Below are 18703 nucleotides of genomic sequence, written 5' to 3' on the forward strand. Positions count from 1 at the left end.
ATAGGTCTCAAATCTCTGCAAATGCTTTGTGGTAACTAAGGTACCCTTTTCTCTACTGAGAGCTAGTGCCAGGTGGAGATTTCATATATAAAGATGCAGCCAAATTGGCTGAGTTCAAATCCAGGTTTTTCACTATTTTCTCTGTCACTCCACTCTACTCCCTCTCTGACACATCATTTCCTATCTCTCTTTCCCTAGCTCACTGTACTTCAGCCATGCTTGTCTTATTTTGATACCTCAAATATAGCAAGTCTGATAAACTTCCAACCAGGAACTGTGAACTTATTCTTCCTTTTTCTAGAAGGGCCTCCGTGATCATGTGGCATCTTCTCTGATAAGATTTGTCCAAGCAACCTGTATAAATATTACCTTGTAATCTTCTAACCTTGTACTCTTCTATCCTTATTTTTCTTCCTCTCACTCACAAATTTTCCCTCTCTACCCCATCCCCATTCACTGCACAATGGGCAAAATGAGAACATGAAGGAATGAAGGGTAGGGACTTTTTCTTACCTGCAGCTTTCTAAGTATTCAATAACTATTGGTGTTTAATAAATATTTGCTGGATGGATCAATAAACCATTATACTCCCTTCTTACCTTAACTACAACCTAGAGTGAGAAGAAGAAAATCAGTCTCAGCAAAGGTAAGTTGCTTGAGTTGCTAACTACAACTACACAGCCCCATGGTCATGTTCTTGTTCTTCATTTACTTGTCCTGACATCACTTTTCACTGGGAGTCCTCTCCTAGTTGAAACTGTATTTTTCATTTGGCCTCTACAACACTATGCCTTCATACATCTTTAAGGGTAAATCTAAATGATAATATGAAATGTTGGTACCTACAGAGTTTCTTCTTCAATAATGACTCTTCTCACTCTACCTACTTTTCCTGGGAAATGCCAATTGTACTCATGGTTTAATATGTCCCACTATGCTAATAGTGCCTGGCCTTGTATCTGCTTCCAGATGTGCAATATAACTTTTCTAGTCATTATTTCTACGTAGATGCCCCACAGGCTCCTCATGTCTACTTGGTCTTCACTGAGATATTTATTTTCACCACCAGTCTCTTCTGCTTCAGAAGGTATTCTCTTGCTTTCTTGGTAATGAAAGACATGTCCATTCAGCCACCCCTACCGAAAACATGGGCGACAAGTCAGGTCATATCTCTGCTAAAGCACAAAGAAACAAACAAATGAAAAATGTAACATATTTACAAAATAGAGAATAAAAATTTATACAAGAAATTTAAAAAACAAAATGAATTTAGTATTGCAATATCCACAATACAGACAAATAAAAGAACATTAAGCTTTACAGAAGTCCACCCAGAGGTAACCACTCTTTTAAGTCTGTGCAAATCATCCATGTGCTTTTGCTTAAAATCACCATCACCCATGTATACCTCTCAAAGGTTTCCTTATGAAGTTCTGTCTTTGTGTAAATTATATAAATAAAACCATACATTACATAGTCTGGAGTGAGTGGTTTTATTTTTTCTTTATCTCTCTCTATATATTTAGTATCCATCCAAGAAAATGCACATAGTTATAGTTTTCAAGAACACTGTTGTATAATGTCTCATGGAAAGAATAACCATAACTTATTCATCAATGATCTTGTTAATGAATTTTTGGTTGTGTGCAGTTGTCTATTTTCTGTTTGTTTGTTGTTTGGTTATTTTTGCTTTTAGATGAACACTGTTGCTCACAGACATTCTTGTGTGTGTTCCACAATGCACACGTGCAAAACTTTCTTTAGTGTCTATCAGTTAGTAGAATCGCTGGCTCACAGAGCAAGCACATACTCAAGTTTGCTAGGAAATGCCAAAATTATTTCTAAAACAGTTTTATCAATATACACTCATACTAGCCAGAGGAAAATTAATTCTCAGATAAACAAATACTGAAAGAATATTTTGGTAGCCATCCTGCCCTATGAGAAATAACAAAGGGATTCCTTCAGACTGAAAGGAAATGAAAGCAACTAGTAATACAAATCCACAGGAATGAATGAGGACCACTAAAGGGAAAAACATGGGTTTGAAAGTACAAAGATTAAGAAATTTATTTTACTCATTTCTTTAATATATTACTTTCTTTTAAAATGTGATTTTAATTGATGTTGTAATTAAAACACTATTCTATTGGGTATGTCACTTATATAAGTGTAATAAACATATAACAGTAATAGTTCAAAGGAGGGAGGAGAAATGGAACTATATTGGAGCAAAGTTTCTATATTTTACTATAATTAACTCGAAGTAGATTGTGATAAGTTAAAATGTATACTGAAATACCCAGAGTAACACCACAAAATTCCCCTCTGCCCAGCTTGGTCATACTTCTAGCTAGATGCCAGCGGTGAGGGGGGAGTGCGCGATACCAACTTTCCTTTGTCTCTATCTTGAGCTCCTATCGCTTCCTTCTTTCTCTTTATGCTCTCTCAGGCTCCTTCAAAGCTAAAGTTGGCTGTCAGGAGATGGTACTCTCTAGGCTTGGCAGGTGTTAAACGTCATTTTCTCTTATGCAATACTTTTCTTGTGTGCTTTGGGTAGATCTCCCACCCCTCTGACTTCAGTTGCTTTGACATGATCAAATACATGTCTTCTTCATCCTTTTCATCTGTAGGTACATCCCTTTGTTTCTTTTCTGGTCCCTTGACCAGACTTAACTTTTAAGGAAGCCAGCTAATCACAGTCTCATATACCTTAGATTTCTCAGGCATATTTCAGACAAAAACTTTTCTCATGCCCCTAGCTCCGCCCCAAAACCCATTCTCCAACTGGTCTTTCTGAAGCATCTTTCCCCATCTTTGAAGTGAAGATAAATAGTATTTCTCCAGAATATCTTTTAATAGCCAAGTCCTTTCTTTAACTCTCTGTAACTCTGTAAGTGCTTTGTGGTTGACACCTAAAATTTGAAAAACTTTTTTTTATTAAGTCCTTCTTTGGTGGTCTTGTACTTTGATAGTAAAAATATTTGGGATTATAATTCTGAGAATTGTACCAAAACTGAAACTGTCACATTTTCATTTTAGCATCTTCTTATATTAGTCTTGCCAAAATACTTGATCTCAAACTTTCTTAGGATATATCTATATATTTGTGCATAATGTTTGAATAGTCAATATTAACTTCTTTGATCTGTGCAATAAGTACAGCCTAACCTACAAAAACAACTCAGTAACAACCTCCATTAAGAAGAAGTTTTGGATGACTCCACTTTACAAGAGAATAATTCCTGGATATTTTTACCTCATGCCTGCTTTGTTTCGTTATTATGCTTGCTTTATTTCTGATTTCCAATTCCCACTTCAATTTCCTGCACCACTCTTACACTAATGAGAAATATGAATTCTTTTTTGTTTTTTATTTTGATACTTCTTAAAAGGCATGAATTTTTATCAGTTCTTTGTCTCTACTGATTCCAGATAAATTTGGGTAATTTACCCTACCTATTTCTGTACAGTTGTTCTCCTCCATTGAACCTGGCCTGTTGTTCTCCTATGGAGAAATCACTATTTACCCATTTCATACTGGTACTCTATAACAATACCAATTTGTCTCTGCTTTGGTTTTACCCGTACGTGTTCTGAGCCCATGGGGAGGCACAGAGCAAGCCTAGAATATCTAAAAGGGTAAAGGGAACGCTTTCACTGATCTGAAGCCACAGTAATCATTTCTGCAGTTGATGAAGGAGTCAGAAAAAAAAACTTTTGTTCAGGTTATGAATTTTGGTAGTGCAGGAATGAGAAGATATATTCTGTCCTGAAGGAAGTAAATACTTAGAAAAAATGTGGAGATAACTTGTTAGAGATAAAAAGGTAGCATAAGAAAACTGATATATCTGTGCATTCATGTTTTTGATGGTATAATTATATTTACTCTGTTCCTCTGAAAACAGGGGCAACTTCTTAACATATGACTCATTTCCAGTCACTAATAAACTTATATCAGGCATTTAACATATATATATATATATAACGTATGTGTATAATAAGTTTATTAGTGATATAAGTTTACATATATTCATATATATATAGGTAAATTGGATGAATTGTCTATATATATCAAAGCTATACATGCTTGTCGATACTATTGATTTCTAGCAAGTGTTATTCTCTAACTTTGATTTTTATCCCTGAGTAACCTGGTAGATCATATCTAAAAGGAAATATGATTGCTGTGAAAATATGTATAAAGTTTTCATGTTGCTTAAGGTCATATCTGATAACTTAAATTCTGGAGGTTATATCCAGATAATACTATACATTCTACACAATTCTGAATAACTTCCTTGGGTGAACATTTTTCTCTTTAACTGGCTTTTCTCATGTCATGTAACTAAATTCAAAGTGTAATCAAGTAAATTATTGGGCAAAATGCTGAAAAATTTCTTGTCAATGGAGCATTTCTCACTGGGCAGCAGCAAAAGTTTACAAGCATATCAATCCATAAAATATTTAGAAAAATAAGAAAAGTGCACTATGTATTGTTCTTTTCACAGATTAATTTTACTAGAATTTACTGTAGCAGGCCTATTTGTGGTCATAAATTGTCTTGTCAGCAGTTTGTTAAATACCTGACAACTGGCCTGATGGTACTTAGGACTCCACCATAAACTATTTCTTTTTATCTAGACCTGTGCTGGTTTGAAACTGCTATGTACTCCAGAAAAACCATAGTTCTTGTAATCCTAATCCAATTTTGTAGGGGCAGACCTATTGTAGGATGACACCTGTTGTTGTTTCCATGGAGATGTAAACCACCCAATTGTGGGCTTGACATTTTGATTAGATTATTTCCATGGGGTTGTGACTCCACCCATTCAAGGTGGGTCTTATTTAATTTACTGGCATCCTTAAAGGAGCTCATGGAGAAAGAAAGACCTCAGAACCGATACAAAGAGCAGAGAGACACAGATGCTTGGAGAAGCTAGGTTAAGAGATGAAATCCAGACTCTGTCCCAAGAAGCTAAGAGCCAAAGATGTTTGGAGTGAAAGCCACTGGAATCAAGAGCTGAGAAAGCCATTTCACCAGAAGCTGAGAGAGAAGACCAGCAGACGTAACCATGTGCCTTCCCAGGTGACAGAGGAACCCAGATACTGCCTTTCCTCAGAGAAAGTATCTTTTTGTTGATACCTTAATTTGGGCATTTTCATGTCCTTAGAACCGTAAACTTGTAACCTAACGAATCCTCTTTGTAAAAGCCAATCCACTTCTGATATATTGCATTAGCAGCATTAGCAAACTGTAACAAGTCCCTTCATTTTCTAGAAACTAACCACATAAACAAGACTTAATTCAAGAGAATTTTAGATCAACTCTTTCAGAACTTGTCTTATCAACCAGACCACTTGCAATAAGAACCACAGCTTTCACTGGTATGAGTCCTCCCAAAATGTTTAATAGTATGATGACTATAAGAGATGATTGATAAATATCTACCCGTTTAATTGTTACCACATTGCAGACTTAGCCAAAGGGAAAATTGAGACCAATGTCTTTTCTGAAAATACAATTGTCCTACTTTTTCCAGCATCTTTAATTTTTTCACTCAGTAAAATCATCTAAATATCTGTGTAACACACACAAAATTAAAGGTAAATCTTAGAAACAGATGCTCATAGTTTTTTACTTTGTATTTAAGGGGATAATCAGCAGGATGAACTTAAGTGTGGAAATAAGTTATGAATCATTTTGATTTAATAGGGTGATGTAATTGGACTACGTTATAATGTTGATTAATGCAGATCATTTCTGGTAAAACCTTTATTAATTAGAAAAAACTAAACCTAACTCTTTATTAAATGGAATATTTAAGGTCCTCATTTAATCATGTTAGGAGAAAGGGACAAAATACAAACTTCCTAAATAAACCAGAACTGGAAATTTTGGATTAAAGATACTTCTAAGAAACTTACAGCAGGCTCCCTTACACTGTTAATTTTTTCTACAGTCATTTCTAAACTTAAAAGCCTTAGGAAGAGAATGATGAGAACCAAATAATAAAACTGATATTTATAGAGTAATTATGTTCCAGGGGCTGAGTTAAATACTTTGTATATATAATCTAAAAGAATACAGAAACAGAGCTGTAAAATATATAGTAAGATTAAGCAACTTGCCAAAGGTCAACAACCTATAAATTTCTTTAAGTTACCAAAATAATGATTTTTACTTTTCAACATTTTTATTGTGAAATATAACAAATATACAGAAAAGTAATAAATTTCAAAGTGCAGTTTAACAAGTAGTTATCGAGAAAATTTCAAAGTTTAGTATGGGTTACAGTTCCATAATTTCAGCTATTTCCTTTTGGCTGTTCTAATACACTAAAAATTAAAAAACAAAACTATATAATGATTCAGTATGCAAAATCCTTTTTTAAATCCTAACTTCTCTGTTACAACTCTTCCCTCTCAACAACCAATAAATCTTGAAGTATGCCAGGACTGACCAATATTGACCCTGAGTTCTTAGCCACTAAATACTAGGGTAGCCTCAAAGAAAAAAATGTAATCATTATAGTCTACATAGTAATACAAAAATAGATGGGTCTATTTAGATGTATTTTTAACCAGGGATAAGTTTCATGCCAAGTAAGCAATTGACTAGGCAAGCCTTTGCCAGAAGATGATGGCTAAATGTGCTTTTCCTATTTACACTGTCCTTCATGTTCAAAGGCCAAGTACAAATGGTGACGGTAACTGTGGGTGTGAGTGTGGCTGAGGAGTCTAGTTGACTGCACTGCCCTCCCAGATCCCTTTCTTGGAGGTTGGTAGTCCTAGGAACTATTTGCTGAATTTTGAAAATAATCAGCTGTGATAAAGAAGGAAACATAAACAAATGATTGAAGCAATCTAAATAAAGCTCACCACTCTTCCCTGGAAGAATGACCAAATGACAATTAAATCCATGTCTAGGATAAAGATGTGGGAAAAGTTATCAGACTGAAAAAAAAAAAAAAAACAGCACAGTGTTAGCCTTTAATTATAGCAAGGTATTTAAAGGAATTGCATTAGGTCAGGCTAAAACATTCTAGAAAACCAAAATATACTTCATTTTTTGTTAAATTAAATAAACTTTTAGAAGTTTGAGACTTCCAGTCCAGAAAAGATGGAACAGCCAAGAACAGCTATCAACTTTGGAAATGGTGCAAGGGGCAGCCGAGGAAAAACTCTGAAATGTGGTAAGTAGAAGGAGCTGACCTGGGATCCCAGCACCTGAGGGTCAGCTCAGGTAGGGTGTCTTGTTTACCACCTCCCAGCAGAGGAAGGTCACCCAGACTTGGATTTTCCTGACTCCCACCTGAGCAGCAAAAGACTTGGACTAAAACAGACTCCCAGTGGCAATATCAGGGGAACCCAATACCACTGGAAAGAGGGATCGGTTGGAAGTACTGCCAAAATTAAGCAGCCAAGAGAAGCATTTCCTTCCTCCTGAGGGCCTGGGATTCCTCCTTTCTGCTGAGAAATATTGCAGTAAACAGGCAGAACGTAGGCAAGAGTGGCTCAGTCATAGCAAAAGACCCATCCAGATACCTCACTGTCCCTGAGCCTCTACTACCTGCCATAGACAGTAGGGAAGGGGGAGGAGAGGGAGTTTTATTTTACTCAATATCTCTATTTGAAAGCTTACTTTCTTAATATGAAGTCATTTCAATAATATCATTACATTTATTTTATACAATTTGGGCAAGGAGCAGGGAATGAAGTAGATGTCAGAGAAGAATAACCCAAAGGCATTGAGGTTAAGTTCTTAGGTCAAAGGATTGTTTTCTTCTTCTGTGTTTCAACAGATGTACATGTCAGTTTAAGGCTCACTGACTTTCCCTCCCATGCTAGGAAGTGCCTTGAACCTAAATAAAGTGAATAGAGTGTGGAATCTAGGAAGAAGACTAGAAAGTGGGACAGAATAGAATTTCTCACCCCCTTCCCCCAAGACACTCCTACGGTGGACAGGAATAACAGTCTAGCAAGGATCGCTTTGTGGTCCCTGTCAAAGGTGGAGAAATAGTATCGATTGCAAAGCTTTCCTCCCATGTCCAGATTAGACTTCCATAGGTCAGGGATGGCTGTGACATCATTTATAGTATGGTGTGAGGTTCAAAATGCCTCACAAGTTGTCCAAAAGGCCATGAGTTTGACAGTATCATTGAAAGAGCTACAAATACCTCTTGGATTGTACTGAGTCACATCATTTAAGTAGAAGTGTAATGTCTTGAGTTAGACCAAGAGGGTGCTGGAGGTGAGGGTAGGGTGTAAAGGAATGCAGACTCAGCTCAATATCTGTGGACTATAAAATGGGAGAGAATAAAAATTACTGGAATCCTATGCAAGGGAAACATGTAAGGAACCAGGTGAAGATCTATGCTGAAAGAACAGACCACAAGGTCATCAGTTATGGACAACCATGGCAGCCAGCACTGGTCAGAGAAGAATATGGGCAGAGTCCTTTGCTTTATTTGTACCAACCTTAGGCTCTGAAAAGACAGTCTGGAGATGCAGAAATGATAACTGAAATTTCATTCCATCTGTTTTAAACTTTAAAAGAAATTTGTCTTGGTATTTAATTGTAGAATGTGTACCTTTATAGTTACTATAACCACACATCTGTCACCCACATGCGCCAACACAAACACACACACACACAACCTAATTCCTATTTTGATCTACCCCTTTTATAGTTTGTCAAAATTAAAACACTGCTACTCTATATTTTAAATGAATGAATGCTGGGCAGGCCACGGTGGCTCAGCAGCAGAGCTCCCGCCTGTTATGCCAGAGACCCAGGGTTCGTTTCCTGGTGCCTGCCCCCCCAAAAAAAAAAAAAAAAAAAAAAAAAGAAACGAATGCTTTACAGGAGGTAAAAACTGCAAAACTCATTTGAAATCTTATTGGATTTAGGCATGCTATCTGTATTGCAATAGGTGGTGCTCTGATAATCTTCTCCAACCAAATTTGCAAATATATTTCCCTTTTCTTTTGCCCACAGTATAGAAACTCAGAAAATATTTGTTGACAAAATTTTCATCTTTTGTCCTTAAATATTCATTAGAATTACTATAGTTTGGAAAATTTTAATAAGTAAACTTACATTTTATGGCTGAAAGTATAATTAATTGATGTCACTTAGCCAAAAATTATGAGTATTAGCTGTGCTTTACAGTGGATTTAACAATTGAGCTCTATTAAAATTGGAATTCTTTTTTATATAAATGATCTTTAAACATATTTCCCAACTTTTATCAAAATTAATTAGAACTAATAAGATCCAATGTGTTGCCATTTTCCTATATTAATTCTAATCTTTCTTCTAAGAGTTGAATGGATCATTTTGTAAAGGCAAATAAGTCTATTGATTAAATTTATTTGAAGCCAATTAAACTATGCAATCATAACAATTTACTAAATCCCCTCATCTAACTTTTAGCCTAAGGAACGGTTAGGGTGATAATAAAGTGGCCCCACATATTTAAACATAAATTGGTCTTGTGCAAGATTTATTTTGTATATTTATTGAATTTTTTTTATTTGTACAAATAAAAGCTAATACTCTTGCATTTGTTGCAAATAATTGTCTTTAATGCACTAAAACAATCTGCTCTTTGCAATTATATCAATTATTATTATTTTAATTTTGAAATACAGAGACAGTACTGGTGTTGCTATTCAGCAAAAAACAATGTTTAAGGAGCTTGGGTCCTGAAGAGATTGATTTTGGTTTGATTTGTGCAAATCACTCGACCATTTTCTAGGCGTGCAACTTTGGGCAAGTTATTTAACTTCTCTGTGCTTCAGTTTACTCAGCTGAAAGTAGAATCTATTAATATTTACCTGTGTTCGGAACACTAAATTTATTATGCTTAGAATAATTCTTATAATGTAGTAAATATTAGCTTAATAAGTGAATTAATGTTAATAAACAAAGAAATGTATACATTTAGGCTATTTGTCATATGTATGTACATATATATGCACATGTATATTTAGAGAGAAAAAATTAAAAGTTAATGAGTATAAATTTACTTTCTTTTTATTTTTAGAATATTTTTTATTTCAGAAATTTATAGATAAGACAATAAAAATAGTTCTTGCTTTCACCATTCATATATTCCTTTAAACATATTTAAAATAAAAACACAGTAAAATATTAAAGCATATTCATGTTTTAAAATGCAACAATAAAGATGGGAGAATAGGATAGGCACAGCTAACTTCTCCACTGTGAAATGACTAAAGAAAAGGCAGAAAATGACCGGGACAGTGGTTCCAGGGTATGACTAGCCAGAAGGGAACTTCTATACTGTATAGAGAGGTTCTGGATAACAAAAGCAGAGAAAATATGACCAAGAGGTTGGGGTGAGTCTATCGGCATGTCATCACACCTGGGGCCAGCTGCTAGCAGGCGCTGGAGGAGTAGCACACTCCTGCACTCCCACTTCCACAGTCATGCAGGGAGTCATCTCTCAGTCCCGCAGCTGTGAGAATCTGTGTGGGGACCTGGGAATCAGCAGACTTGTTGTATCCACACAGAGATCTTGCTGCAGTGCCCTGTGCCTACCCCCAACCCTGAGGCAGGCTGTTGCAGAAGACTGATTTTAGGGCATTCCCTTGTGAGGAGAAGGGCTGCAAAGCAGAGTTGATCTGATGATTGGCCGGTGAGAGAGACACTCTGGGCCCCACTGCCTATATCCTTTCTCCACACAGGCATGGGGACACCACCAGAGAGGTGGGGACAATGGAAAGAGCTGTGTTATAGCACCAGGAGCTCTTTCCCCACCCCAGAGGCCCACTGCTGCAAACCGGCATAGATCTAGAGGATTGTTGAAAAGCAGGACACTCCAGGCAGGCTGTGGGCTGGGAAGGATGAAGTTTCAGCTCCAAAGCCCAAGGTCATTCCACTCAGGAGCCTGGAATCTCCAGACCAATTGATCTCACAAGCAGATTCTCCACTGAGGTACCCAATATCCATTCACCACCTCTGGGGTTGGCGACTTTCAACGTGTATGGAGACTTGCTTTATTGACCAGACTCTCACCTGGTTTGGGTCCTGCCCAGTGGGCTACTGCAGGCAGGAAGAGGTGGGCTTAAGGGGACAAGGAGGCCCTGAGAGCACCATCTGTAGGGAAGAAAAGGAAAGGACACTCTGGCAAAGTGCTTTCCTGCTTAGTATTCAACAGATTTCCAAATAGACTTGCATCTGCCAGAGGAGGCCCTGGCCTTGGTTTGGCTGGAAATTACTGACAAACCAAGTGGCAAAGGAGACCTTCAATGCAAACACAAGCAACTGCAAAATCTTAGTTGAGCAAGGGAAATCACTTCAAAATAATCTTATCAAGATAATCAAATGCACAACAAAAAATCACAAAGCACATAAAGATGCAAGAAGATACGACCAAGCCAAATGACCAATCAAAAAAGCCAGAGGAGACACAGAATTTGGAAAAACTAATCAAATATCAACTTATAAATCTAAAAATATTCAGTGGCTTGGCTAATGATATAAAAGATATCATGAAGGTACTAGAAGACAACAAAGAAGAATGTGAAAGAATAAATAGAAATATAGCAGATTTTATGGAAATGAAAGATACTGTAGAACAAATTAAAAATATTGAAGAGGCAGAAGAAGCATAAGTGAACTAGAGGACATGTTAACTGAATTTGAACACACAAAAGAATAACTAGTGAAAAAGATGGAAAAATTTGAATTGGTGCTCAGAGAAATGATAACCTGCAGCACACTTATATAAAAATCATTGATGTCCCAGAAGGAGAAGAGAAGAGTTAAGGGCTCAGAAGATTATTTGAAGAAATAATTAGGGAAAATGTTCCAACCCTTATAAATATGAAAATCAAAGAAATGAAATGAACTCCAAATAGAATAAATCCAAAAAGACCCACTCCAAGATACATACTAATCAGATTGCCACATGCTGAAGAGGAGGAAGACCTGAAAGCAGCAAAAGAAAAGTGATTCACTACATAAAAGGAAGTAATATAAAACTAAGCGCAAACTACTTTACAGGCACCATGGAGGCAAAAAGGCAGTGGTATGACATATTTAAAATTCTGAAAGAGAAAATTTTCCAGCAAATAATTCTTTGTAGAGCAAAACTATACTTCAAAGCTGAGGGAGAGTTTAAAATTTTCACAGAAAACAAATGCTAATTTGTTAACAAGAGACCTGCCCTGAAAGAAATGCTAAAGGGGATTCTGTTGGCTGAAACAAAAGACAGGACAGAGAGGTCTGGAGGAAGGCACAAAAAAATTGTAGAGTATTAGTAAGGGTTGCTTAAAGGATGAAAAGAAAGAGAGGAAAAAAAATACACGTGCCAAACAAAAGCCAAAGGATAACATGGTGAATCAAGAACTGCCTTTACAGTAATAACTGTAAATGTTAATGGATTAAATTCCCTAATCCAAAGTTATAGATTGGCAGAATGGCTATAAAACATGATCCATTTGTATGATGCTTACAAGAGACTCATCTTAGATCTAAGGATACAAATAGGTTGAAAGTGAAAGGATGGAAAAAAGACACTCCATGCAAGTTGTAACCAAAAGAAAGAAGGGATAGCTGTACTAATATCAGATAAAATAGACTTTAAGTAAAATGATGTCACAAGAGACAAGGAAGGACTCTATATAGTAATAAAAGGAACAACTCCCCAAGAAGAAATGGCAATAATAAAAGGTTTATGCACTCTATCAAGGATTTCTAAAGAACATGAGGCAAATGTGGCAAAACTGAACATTGTACACTTTGGAAAGAATAAATGTATGTGAATATATCTCAATAAAATCTGCAGATTCAAAAAATAAATATATACATATACAGAAAAATACAAGTGTTGGAAAAAGTGTGAAGAGAGAATTAAAACTATTCAATGTTGGTAGGGAAGTAGAAGGGTGCGACCCTTCTGGAGGGCAGTGTGGCAGATCTATAGGAGGCTAAATATAGGTCGCCTTATGATCATGCAATCCTGTTATTGAAATATACTCAGAACTGAAAGCAGGGGCACAGTTAGACATTTGCACACTGATATTTATGGTGGCAGTATTCATGAATGTCATTGGATAGATGTGATAGAATGGTCCATCGACTGATGAGCAGAAGGGCAAACTGGTGTTTACCCATGATGGAATATGGTATGACTACAGAAAAGAATGAAGTTATAAGGCAGGCAACAAGATATATGAACCTAGAGAACATCTGACTTCAAGTAGAGACATGAATGAAGCTGATCAAATTAGATCTAAGATTAAGCAGAATATAGAGTGTGGTAGTTGGGTTCAGGTGTCAACTTGGCCAGGTGATGATGCCCCGTTGTTCTGTTTCTGTGAACTTAAGTCATTAGTGTGTGAAATCATCTATGGCTGATTGCATTTGCTCAGCTAGGGGAAGTGCCTTCCACAGTGAGTGAGGTTTAATTTAATTAGCTGGAGGTTTAAAGGAGAGAGGTCAGAAGAGAGCTCAGCAACATGGCATACTTTATCTCAGCATTCGAAGCTCAGCCCAGACATTGGAGATGCAGAAAGGAATCACCCCAGGAAAGACAGTGGGAACCCAGAAGCCAGGATAGAAGCCAGCAGACATTGCCACATGCCTTCCATGTAACAGAGAGCCTCAGATGAAAGCTAGCTGCCTTTCCTCTGAAGAACTACAAATTTTAAACTAAATAAATCCCCTTATTAAAAGCTGATCCATTTCTGGTGTGTTACATTCTGGCAGCTTTAGCAAACTGAGACACAGGGAAAAGGGCAAAGGATGATATTGTCTGTATTATAAATCTTTAACTTCTGTGAGAGATCAAAGGAAGAGATGTTTATTTTGTCCAAAATTTAAATTTTCTGCAATATATTATGTAATTTAACTTGTCTGAACAGGTTATTTAGACATCCTAAATACATGGAATTTTCAGCAGGGAATGAGATCTTGTTATTCTGCATAGCTTAATGTCATACCCTGATACATTCCAGAGTATTTTGTGGAAAAAATTAAAAAAGTGTTTGCAGAGTCCCTTGAAGGACTGAAAAAAATATATATGATTATTAAACTTCTCCACTCTCAAGCATTATGGACTCCTAATTTAATAACCCAAGCCTTCAATCTTGCTCTTATGAAACTTATTTATGTAATGGTGAAGCTAAGCTACCTATAATTATACCTAAGAGTCACCACCAGAGAACCTCTTTTGTTAGTCAGATGTCGCCTTTCTCTCTCTAAGCCAAACTCTGCAAATAAACTCACTGCCCTCCCCCTTACATGGAACATGGCTTTCATGGGTGTAAGTCTGCCTGACAATGTGGGACGTGAATTCCAGGGATGAACCTAACCCTGGTATCATGGTCTTCTTGACCAAAAAGAGGAAAATATAATATGCAGCTGATTTTTTTTTGCATTTTTAGTCAGCTTATATGCAATCTGTTATTAGGTTGGCTGCAAGGATCAGAAATAATCTCTCTTACTCCCTATATATGCCAGCCCTCTTATTAATCCAATTGTTGGTTGGAAGCAATTCTTAAACGTGGTTGAATCGTGAATCTGAGTTTACTTTAATAGTCGAATGCTGAATTCTGCCATGAAAATACTCATTTTGGACATTTCTTTCCCTAAAGGTGGTGCTTTTACTTATTAATATTACTCTATAGGAATTGTCATTATTTTAATGATTTTAGAATGTGACAATTAACTCTATAATACATGTATTATTGCAGTTCCTTCTATGATATCTGCCACACAATTGCTCTTTAAATAGAAGGAAAGGAGAGGACATCTGGGGTTTCACAATATAAAGATGCCACTTAAATGGTAGATTCTGCCTAGTGAAGTAAAACATTGAAAACCATTCTTTTAGAGAGAGAAATGAGAACACAAAAAATCAGGAATGATTGAAGGTGAATGTAACTAAGTTATATTATATTCTCTTAATATATTTGCTTCTGTTTCTACCTGGGCTTACTTAAGAATCTTTGCAAACTCCTTTTTTTTTTTTTTTAAATTTTCCTTCTTTAGAGCTACTAAAATCTCTTTATTTATAAAGCTAAAATTTTAAATGAATATGCCAAATTTAGTCCTGATCAATATAATTCTAACCAAGAATTTAAATATATATATTATGATGAAATGCAGTTTGCCCATTACAGAGTAGGTGAACGAATGGAAGGTAGAAAATTGGTTTCCAGTTGCCAACTTTTATTACTCCCCTGAAAGACTAATTGCTCAAAACAGAGCCAAACATATCACACAATTCTCATCTAGTTCCTTCTTTCTATTCCAATAATGGCTAATTCCAGATGTCAAACAAAAGCTTAGTAATTCATTAATTTGAGATAAGGAAGGAACTCTGGCCATCTAACAGTTCTCCGAAATGTTCAAAGTGCTCTTACTTCTCTAGATACAAAACACTCTTAATATTCTAGTTTATATTTATATAGGTGTCAGGGATATGAAAAGAGGTATGGGAAAAAACTCATTCTAGTTTATTTGCTGTGCTAACATCCTAGTTTATTTGTCCATCTTAAAGCTTAATATTTATTAATATATTTAAAGGTTTTTAATTATATCTGAAATGTTGATGAAAAGTGTGTCCCTGTAGAAGAGGAAGTTATATTCCATTTCATCTTTGTATATAAAAGAAAATGTCTATATAGTACAAAAGCTTACATAACTTACTACCATGCCATTTTGATTCCATAAAAATTCTTTTGTTTCTTTATTCCATAAATATTTAGAGAATCAATGTCTATAAAAAAGAGCTTACAGAGCACATCCTTATTCTAATCCAGGAATTTTTTCTTTTATTTTTTATTATATATGCTTTAGATGTGCAAACTTAAGGCAAAAAAGAGCATCTTCCCTATTGACAATGAGTCAGGACATTTGTTCTTGTTATTTAAGAGTCACCCATAAATGTTTCCATTTCTTTGTCTCAGAATGTGGTTAAACACCCAGCAATTAAAATTAGCCAAAACTGAGCTCGAAGAAGCAATATGGGTTGCTTCCTTTGGTAATTTATTTTAGTTTATTCTTGTTTAAAATCTTGTTTATGTACATTCTGAGCAAAAGAGGAAATTAAACTGTTATTCTTATAACACAGGCAAAGTTCAACAAGTATTATGGTATCTTTGAATAGTTTGATTTGGTTTCTAAAATAATATAGAACATATAAATTCCTTTATTTTTAATGAGTATAAAAGCTCATTATAAAATTTATCAAATGTTCCTTTATATTCTTCATTTAACTGTGTATTATATACAGTGCTTTCATTATAGAACTTAAATTTCCTCAAAATAATTTAAAAGCTCATTGAATAATGACATACTAAAAATCTTCTATATTGTAGTTGCGGCTTTGTTAATTAGAATCAAAGCCCCACTTTTGAAAAGCCAATGGGGCATTATAAATTTTTCATCATATAGAAATAGTAATTACCATTGTACTTACAGGGAGATAAAATGCAGAGAATAAAACCTATGTGTACTATCAAGTTATCAAGTGACATATGTTTTAAGGCAGGAAATGTTTTCTATGTTTTCAGTCTCAAGATAGGAATTTTAAGTGGACAACTCTAATAACCCTCAATATCATACAGCTCTATTACCTACAAAACCTTATTGAATTAATTCCTTTTTGTACATAAACTATTTCTCAGAATAATAAGTTCCAATCATGGTGTATGAAGTAGGACTCCTTTTATTTTTAAAAAGCTCCACTCAGGCAGTTACAGTGTGATTAAAAGATGTCTGAACTTAGAAGATTTGAAGTTGTTATGAGTTCTCCAGAGATCCTGGGCCTTTGAAGTAATTCAATTAATCCGAGCTCCATTTTCCTCAAATCTATAATGAAAATATTACCTGTGTTTCAGTATTTGGAAGGGCATGAAATGAGATAAAGTATATTAAAGTGTTTTGCATGCTATAAAGTACTCTGTCCATAGACATTATCCTGTTATTTTTGAAATTTGGTGAATAAGGCAAGTTCTTAGTGATTTTATAGAAATGAATCATATATATTTTTAACCTTCAAATTTCCAGACTGAAAAGGTCTGTTTTTCAGACCTCCCTTAAAAATGCTTCATTTGAAAAAAAAAAAAAAAAAAGATATTAATGCCCACTCTCTGCTTAGCACTTCACTGAATATTGGTCATGGGCCAATGAACATAGCAAGATTAATCTCTTTAACATTATTCTAACCTCTTTGTCGCTTATTCAGTACTTCTAAAATTATTCAACCTAAATCCCACTCCTGGTTGAGATGTGCAAATTTGGGCCTGGGGGAGAAACACTGAGAGCAGCGATGCCCCAGTTTGAGCAGAGAATAAGGAGTCCATCTCTCATTGTCCTTCAAAAGAGCAATAAGCAGAACTGCCCACAGTATTTTAGGTGTGATGGTCCATTATAAGGAAATGTTCCTACTTTCTAAATTTATTGGCCAATACTCTTAAAACTCTTCCCTCAGGCTTTTTTTTTTATTATGGTGCTTTTTTTGCTTCGTGAAGTACAATGACCACATTTATGCTTAAATAAATTAGCTTTCCAATTTTGACAGTTAGGCTAATCAATTCAATAAGTTAGTGTACTAATGTGGAAGAATGGAGAATAAAAATATCAGTGGATAAAAATTGGATGAAGAGAAAAATATTTTTCAGAATATAAGTACAGCAACATAAATATCATAACCCCTCCAATACTGCTTTCACTGTTTGCTGCCTAGCATTTTACAGCTTGTTTTTATTACAAAAGCAATGACATAGACATGATGTCAAGATCTCACCCTCTCTTGTAACCCAAAGTATATCATATCCTTTTATGAATGGGGTGAAGTCACAAATGTTATATGGATCTGACAACCTCATCGACATGCTTACAATTACAACTGTACAGAGCCTCAACAGCCATTTGGGTTTTACTGATCATGCATATCTGAAGGTTATAAAAATAAATGAATAATTTATCTCCTGAAGAAAGGCTTAGAAGATATCACATTTTGAAAGCGGTCTGTAAGAAGATTCTCTAAATCATCTGAAAATTCACATTCGTGGTTAGCTACTCTCATAATATAACAGAGTCACTAAGCATATACTATGTATATAAAAACACTGAAAAGAACTCTTCATTTTTGCAGTTCTGGAATACCTGAAGTCATTTTAGTTCTTTTGAGGAAAAGCTGAGTTCTTGTAGCATGGCTGTGCCACATGGTTCTCCCAGAGTTTGCATCATCCTCATTCTTCTTAGTCTCTCTTGTAGGCCTCTCTTTAAAGGGCATGGGCATAGAATTAGAAAGAACATAAATATACAAATTAAATTACACCTCTATTTCTATGGCTGGTTTTAATTTACTAGGTAAGTAAATCAAATCTGTCCAAAATTCCAGAGTCGTCTGACAATTTTGTTGTCTCACCTGTATTGTCAAACTATAATTTTCTGTTCAAACCAGTTAAAAAAATAGCATAAAGAAAACATACCAATTCATGGAATGTTTATTCTATTGTTCCCTCTATTTCTTATGCTTTTGACAGCCAACCTGAAATTGCTGAAGCCATTCTTTTCTAGGCCAAATCATTCTGAAAAGTAAAAGACAGTACTATACAACCAATGAGCAACTCTAAATCTAATGAGTGATTTGACTGTGCAAATCCAGATTTACGCTAACATAAAATGCACCATTTGAAATAGAAGAAATTTAGG

The 18703-nt window shown here is 35.3% G+C and overlaps 1 long non-coding RNA gene across 7 annotated transcripts in view; it reads right to left on the bottom strand.

Annotated features, from left to right (window-relative positions):
* Window positions 1-1026: 1026 nt before the first annotated feature.
* The window catches only part of LOC143686929 (uncharacterized), a 372401-nt gene continuing 354724 nt past the window's right edge, over window positions 1027-18703 (bottom strand). For 6 of the 7 annotated variants that reach the window (XR_013177319.1, XR_013177318.1, XR_013177313.1 and 3 more), the window contains 2 exons: window positions 18152-18268; window positions 16697-16852 (listed from right to left, as the gene is read on the bottom strand). This is a non-coding gene — a long non-coding RNA (uncharacterized LOC143686929). Of the gene's footprint in view, window positions 1137-16696; window positions 16853-18151; window positions 18269-18703 lie in introns of those variants that run through there. The other variant, XR_013177312.1, reaches the window with a different exon arrangement.

This window comes from Tamandua tetradactyla, chromosome 1 (assembly GCF_023851605.1).
Source record: "Tamandua tetradactyla isolate mTamTet1 chromosome 1, mTamTet1.pri, whole genome shotgun sequence".
NCBI classification, from domain to species: Eukaryota; Metazoa; Chordata; class Mammalia; order Pilosa; family Myrmecophagidae; genus Tamandua; species Tamandua tetradactyla.